We start from the raw sequence: 7840 nt of genomic DNA, 5'->3' as shown, positions 1-7840 counted from the left end.
TAAAAAATAAAAATAAAGAAGCTCAGTTTCAAAAAAAAAGAAATGATACTGTATCAAGGCCTAACAACCCACCTACATTTATGCAGGTTTACATGGGTTAACTTTCATATATATATATTTTATGGAAGTATAGTCAATTTACAATGTTGTGTCAATTTCTAGTGTATAGCACAAAGCTTCAGTCATACATGAAAATACATATAGTTGTTTTCATATTTTTTTACTGTGTGTTACTACAAGATAATTAATATAGATCCCTGTGCTATACCATATAATCATGCTTATCTATTATATATATATTAATTAGTATCTGCAAATCTCAAATTCCTAATTTATCCCTTCCCACCCCCTTGGTATGGTAACTATACACTGGTTTTCTATGTCTGTGAGTCTGTTTCTGTTTTGTAAGTAAGTTCATTAGTCTTGTTTTTTGGTTTTTTTAGATTCCACATATAAGTGGTATCATATGGTATTTTTCTTTCTCTTTCTGGCTTACTTCACTTAGAATGACGATCTCCAGGTCCATCCATGTTGCTGCAAATGACATTATTTACTCTTAATATAAAAATTCTACAGAAGACATAATCAGTTCTCTTATTCTTAATTCCAGTCCACAATATATGGCACAGCTTGCCAAGCAGTAGAAATAAGACAGAAAGTCCAGGAATTGTTTATTCATACCCTGAACAAAACACAATTAATAATGGAAGGTTGAGTAAATATTTTCTCACTAAAAATGCTTACTGGATGGATTGCTGGATGAATGGATGAAGCAATGAGTCTCCTTGAAGGGCACAGATTCTGGAGCCCAACACACCCAAGACTCATACCTTGAATATTCTCAGTTATGCCCATTTGACTTTGGGAATTTACTCATCACCTCCAAGTCTTAGATTTCATACCTATAAAACAGCACTTATAACTTCTTTTTAAAGAGCATTATTATAAGAAATAAAATTATCTGGAACATAAATACTGAATAAAAACAAATCTGTACTAGTTTACAGCAGGCAAATTACCAGAAATATAATTTTTTAAATAACAGACTTTATTTTTTAGAGCAGTTTTAGGTTCAGAGCAATACTGAGCAGAAAGTACAGAGATTTCCCATTCACTCCTTCAATTCAATCATTCATAAACTTTCCCATTATCAACAGCCCCCACCAAAGTGTTACAGTTACTACAGTTGATGTACTTCTATTGACACATCATTATAATCCAAAGTCCATAGTTTACATTGGCATTCATCTTCAGTAGTGGACATTCTATGGGCTTGGACAAATGTATAAAGACATGAATCCATCATTATAGCATCATATGGAATAGTTTCACTGCCTTAAAAATCCTGTGCTTGACCTATTCAACTCTCACTCTCCCCTAAGCCCTAGCAGCCACTAAACTTTTTACTGTCTCTTTAGTTTTGTCTGTTTCAGAATGTCATACAGTTACAAACATACAAAACATAAACTTTTCAGATTGGTTTCTTTCAGTCAGTAATATACATTTAAGTTTCATCCATGTCTTTTCATGGCTTGATAGCTTTATTTTTTTTTAGCACTTAATAATATTCCATTGTCTAGGTGTACCACAATTTATCCATTCACCTAACTGAAGGACAGCTTGGTTGCTTCCAAGTTTTGGCAATTATGAATAAGACTGCTATAAACATCCATGTACAGGTTTTTGTGTGGACAAAAGTTTTTAATTGTTTTTGGTAAATACCAAGGAGTGTATGATGATTAATTGTAACTGTCAACTTGAATGGGTTACAAGATGTCCAGATAGCTAATAAAACATTATTTCTGAATGTGTCTGTGAGGGTGTCTCTGGAGGAGATTAGCATTTGAATCTGTAGACTAAGGAAAGAAGATCCCTTTCACCAATGTGGGAGACATCATATAATCTCTTGAGGGGCTGAACAGATCAAAAAGGTGGAGAAAGGGTAAATTCTCTCTGCTGGAGCTGAAACACCCATCTCTTGCCATCAGTCATCAGAGTTCTGGTTCTCAGGCCTTTGGACTTGGGAGGAATTACACCACCAGTTTTCCTGATTCTCCAGCTTGCAGACTGTAGCTCTTGGATCTTTTTGGCCTTCAAAACATGTTAGCCAATTCCAATCATAAATTTCCTCTTATATGTCTATGTCTGTATCTATATCTATCTTCTATTGGTTATTTTTCACTTTAGAACACTAATACACAGTGCAATTGCTCAATCACATTTTGAGTATGTTTTGTTTTCTAAGAAACTACCAAACTGCCTTCCAAAGTGGTTATCCCATTTTTTAACTCTCACCAGCAATGAATGAAGAGTTCTTATTGCTCCACATCCTTGCCAGCATTTGGTGTTGTCAGTGTTTTGGATTTTTGCCCTTCTGATAGGTGTGTAGTGGTATCTCACTGTTATTTTAATTTCCATTTCCCCGAGGACATGTGATGTGGAACACTTTGTCATGTGCTTATTTGTTGTCCAAATATCTTTAATGAGGTGTCTATGAAGGTCTTTGATCAGTTTTTAATCAAGTTGTTTGTTACTTTTGAGTTTAAAGAGCTCTTTATGTATTTGAGATAACAGTCCCTTATTAGATGTGTCTTTTGTGAATATTTTCTCTCAGTCTGTGGTTTTTCTTCTCATTCTCTTAATATTATAATTTACATGGCAGAAGTTTTTGATTTTAATGAAGTCCAGATTATCCTTTTTTTAATGAATTGTATCTTTGCTGTTGAATCTAAAATGTCATTGTCATACAGAAAGTCATCTAGGTTTTCTCCTATGTTATCTTCTATGAGTTTATAGTTCTGCATTTTGCTTTTAGGTTTGTGATTCATTCTGAGTTAATTTTTGTGAAAGCTGTAAGGTCTGTGTCTGTATTCATTTTTTGCACGTGAATGCCCAGTCATTTCTGTACCATTTGTTGTAAAGACTATCTTTGTTTTATGGCATTGCCTTTGCTCCTTCGTCAAAGAGCAATTGATTATATTTATATGGGCCTATCTCTGGGTTCCCTATCCTGTCCATCAATCTATTTGTCTATTCTTTTGCCAATATCACACTGTCTTGGTTACTGTAGATTTATAGTAAGTCATGATGTTGGTAGTGTCAGTCCTCCAGAAGTGGAATTTTATTTTTAAATAAAACTAAATAGAGGTATTTAAAAACTAGAATTAATCCCAATTTGGTGTGTGGAGAAATGTAATATAAAGAGAGAAGTAGAATATTCAAGAAAAGTAGTCTCATTTTAGGTGTATATTCAAACTACTTTGAAATAAGTAAAAACTGGGATATTTTAGATATAAGTATACAAATTTTATATGATTCTACTTAAATACATTATCAGAAGGAATGACAATGTCTTCCCATGTAAAAAAAAATAATATTTGCTCTTATCTCTATCACAAGAATATTATGATAAAAGAAGATAAAACATGCTTGAAAGTACTTTGAGTATATGTGTTTGTGTATATAAGTCCCTCTTCCTCCTGAGGGGCTATGATATTATTTTGATTATTTCTTCAAGTGATGTTATAGAAAAGGATCTCTCAGCCACTTCATTATCACTCTACTAATGTCATTGTTAGAAATTACTCCTTATGTCTGGTGCTACAGCAGTAATGATTGAATAGCTCACATAATTGAAAATCATGAATTTCAATATTTTATTTTGGACTCTATCCTTGTGCAGAAACTTAAATGAATGGCACCCAAAATGACTGTTTATAATAAACTGCTTTTACCCAGTAGGGTCAAATCATTCTCCTTGTAGCATTATCTTAAATACACTTAAATTCAAGGCAATAAATTAGTTAAAGAATTAACTAAATCACTTTTCCCCCCTTTCATCATTTATCCAATTAAGGTCATGCATCATTTTTAAAAATCATACTTCAGAAATTTTATGAACACATTTGACCATGTCACACTCAGGTTTTTTGCCAAAGTTGAACCACACCCAAAATTTAAGCATGGAAGCAGAGAACATTAATGATTGCTTTCATAGATAGTAATCAGACTCAGAAAAAAGGCATAGAGTAAAAGAATATAGCCTTCTTGATATTAAAATCAGGACAACCTGCCTTCCTCTCGGTTTGGACTGTTATGAGACCAGAAATTTTCCTTTAAAGATACAAGATGCACTTATGTGCTTTGCAATGGGGTATATTAAAATATCAATTCCCCAAATACAGAAAAAATAACTTGAATGAACACAAACATTAGCAATCTTTCTTTTATTTATAGCCTCTATAATCAGATAATCAGATCAGTGTCTCAACAGAACTGTATTGACATTCTTTTTTGCACTGTTTTTGCTCCAGAAAATAGTATCCCCAGAAATCCCCTGGTATTATTTGCCATCATCTTAACATTGCATTGTCTACAGGTTAGAAATATTTGCATCTTTGACATACATCTCCATAGACTTGATAGGTTATTTCATTTGACATTGTAACATCATGTCTATGGATTTACATTATAAAAATCTCATGAGCATATCAATGATGTAAAACCCCATTACAGTGCAGGGGAATTAGCAACATTAGAAAAACATTGAAAAGTGACTAGACTGTCTCATTTATAGATTTGTTTCATTAAAATGGAAAACCTCTTGACTTAATTAATTAAATAAATTTATATGTGACTCCTTTTTTTTTAATATTATTACCACAAAAGAGAAACCTTAAAGAAACTAAGAAAATAGGTTGAAGAAAAGAGTGGATACTTTCTGTTTCACTATTATAATTTGTTTCATGTAGTTAATGGCAATGCTACTCAGGCCAGAAAAAGTGATGGGGAGGGAGAGGCCCCACTTAATTGTCACTTACTGTTCCAGCATACACAACTCTACAGCATGAATACAGAAAGATCTGGCAGGAATTAAGTCAGGGTATTGAAAACTTAAGCCAAATACTATTTCTGGTACTAATAATTCAGAATTCACCAGGTTGATTTAAAAGCTGCCTGGGGATAAAACTCAACTATTTCAAATTTTATAGTAGATAAAATCATCCTTTTGTTTATATTTTTATCCTATCTTTATTTTAATTTCATTTTGAGGTATGACATCCTGTCCCATCCCTTGGTTACACCATGAGACAAGTTATTTGGTGACAGCTACAGGAATAGCCTCCACTGCAGTTACTCTCATTCACAGCATGAAGGAAAATGAGTTGGATGCTTTTCAGTTAATAGGGCAGAAATACAAATCTTTCAGATGTCCTAGTTTTGTAAGCTTCTAGCCAAATCAGTTTTATTTCCCTTACTGATATGGGTATTAATGTATAAGGTTCCCTAGAGCCTCTTGCTTTTATGCAAAGGAAGGCTGGGTGTTGTGTGAAAAATGGACTCTTTGAGTTTCCTTTCTGAATTTATGGAGTTTAGGAGTAGCATATAGTCATGTGTAGCTGGGATGATGGATCACGGCATACATTACCACTTGTCTGCTCAGTGATTTAAAATTACCTCCTGGAGACTATTACTGATATTAGCTCAGTGACTTTATTTATATTTATTTAATTATAAAATATATGTATCATGAAGACAGCAAACTTTTGTAAATTTCTAATTTTCTTAAATCAAAAAAACTTGGAAATGTGCATTCAAAGACAATGTCGGTTCTCTGTAGTTAGATGACAGATATGCTATTATGATAACAAATCATTGTTATTTGGGCCCACCTACTGGAAAGAGGCTAGCTTTTGTAGTCAGAAATGGCATGGAGCTGTGGTCTATATATTAGCTGAGGGATGTCAAACAATGGAGGGATAGTTTCAATTTTCAGGATAATTTTGAGACTTAAATGAAACAGTGCATATATAATACCCAGCAGGGGCCTGACAGACATGAGCACATGGCTTTCCACTCATGGTATTTGCATTAACTATTTTTCACAATAGTTCCAAGATAAACACATATTCTTTTTTTTTTTACTTTTTTTTTGTGGGGGAGGGAGGTAATTAGGTTTGTTTGTTTGTTTGTTTACTTTGGAGGAGGTACTGGGGATTGAACCCAGGACCTTGTGCATGTCAGGCATGCACTCTACCACTTGAGCTATACCCTCCCCCAACACATATCCATTTTTGCTACTAGCAGTTTTCTCAAGAAGGAAAAGAAAAGAAGCCTCCAACTTTAAAACTTCCAAAACAACTAGAAACCACAGTCCATCTCTATTATGACTAAGAATTTGAGTAGGACTCAAGAACCAATATCAATATTTTAGATGTATTTCAAAGATTCATCTATTCTCCCTTGAGAGTGATATATTAATAAGAAAATTAATGGTATTTGGTTTGTTTATAAATGTTTATTTTATGAATTATTTGAAAAAAGGTTATAATTTTGGAGGACTGGGAACAAATGATAATATTCTTAACTAAGTCAATGGTCTCACTAAATACGTGTTACCTTGAAATGTATTAACAGTGTTAAGTGGTAAAGATAAGTGCATAATGTATAAAAAACAGGATAGAGAGAATGATTATACATGTTGTATTGACATATAGTATATATTATATTTAATCTATATAATATATATATTTACACACACACATATATAGCAGGGGGAGAGAGAAAGAGAAAGTCTTCTAGTCATCATGAGCAACCTTTGAAATAAAGTTTGCAATTCAATTTGAAAGTGTCCTTTCTATGTCAATCAGGATAACCAAGATTATACAGCTGTAACCAACATTCCTCCATACCTCAGCAACTTAAAAAACAAAACGCCATCTCTTCTCACACCAAATTCCTATCATTTATAAACTGTGGGCTCTTCTCTGTGTTTTCAGTGTCCTCACTCTAAGAACCAGGCTGATGAAACAGCCCCTACCTACTTAAGAGCATTGCTGGTTTCAGCAGCAGGCAGAAGGAGATACTGCCTAGTGTCATAACAAAAAAATCAACCTGAGGTGACACTTGTACTTCAACCTATTGGGCTGAACTGGTTTCACACACCAGACAAGGATGAGAGAGACAGGAGGTGAAATTCTGACACACTCCCAGAAGAAATGGGCTATTTGGAAAATGGCACTAGTGACTATCTAGCTGCTGAACCATAAACCAAGTTGTCACTGGCTCAAGGGCATCTAGAGCACCTGCACTCACTCAGCAGCCTGCAGAGAGTCTGGCACTTAGAAGGGGCCCAGAAAAGTGTTACTGAGCGAAGAAGTGTATTGTTAGAGATGAAGCTGAATGGCAGTAGTTGTAACAGGCTATCTTCTTAGTTAACTTAAACTACCTATTGAGGAAAGGCTGAGATTTGCAGTCTATGGAATCAAATGAAATTAGCCTGCACTGCATGGCAACTTATAATCAATACCCTCTAATACCTTATTTTAAAAATGTAAATGAAGCCACCTACCCTAAGGTAGAATGCAAAAAATTTTTAAGCTGCAATATTGTTATAACACTAAATCAATCTCATTTCAACCATCAAGAATGAAGCCACACAAGAAAACCCAGCTGAGATAGGTTTATAATCCCAATAAAAAATCAAAATTTCAATTATAACCACAGATAGAAATATATGGCTCTGGAAAGTGTCACTGTGTATAAATCCAGGAGCAATTTTAAAGCAAAGGGTACTGATTGAGTAACACAGATCTCCTCAACTGAACAACCTAGAATGCCCACCCACATTCCCTTGATTTTTCCCATGCCTTGCCTGCCAGCATTACATGTGTCATCTGGCAGTCAGTTCACTGACAACCTGTAGCTCAGCTGGATAAATAAATCAGTAAACAATGCAAAATATGTTGAGGCATGCTGTCACTTAAGGAATAAATGTTAAGCTGGCTAGAATTATAGAGAGGAGGAAACAGGATATGGAAATAGAAGAAGAAGGAATGTG

General features: G+C 34.2%; 1 non-coding gene across 1 annotated transcript; it reads right to left on the bottom strand.

Moving 5' to 3' along the window:
* Positions 1–5982: 5982 nt before the first annotated feature.
* On the bottom strand, positions 5983–6056 carry TRNAV-GAC (transfer RNA valine (anticodon GAC)). The gene has a single exon. It is a non-coding gene; the product is annotated as a tRNA-Val (tRNA).
* Between the last annotated feature and the right edge of the window lie 1784 nt (positions 6057–7840).

This window comes from Camelus bactrianus, chromosome 15 (assembly GCF_048773025.1).
Source record: "Camelus bactrianus isolate YW-2024 breed Bactrian camel chromosome 15, ASM4877302v1, whole genome shotgun sequence".
NCBI classification, from domain to species: domain Eukaryota; kingdom Metazoa; phylum Chordata; class Mammalia; order Artiodactyla; family Camelidae; genus Camelus; species Camelus bactrianus.
The sequence above is the reverse complement of the archived record's forward strand: the minus strand, read 5'-3'. Positions and strand labels throughout refer to the sequence as shown.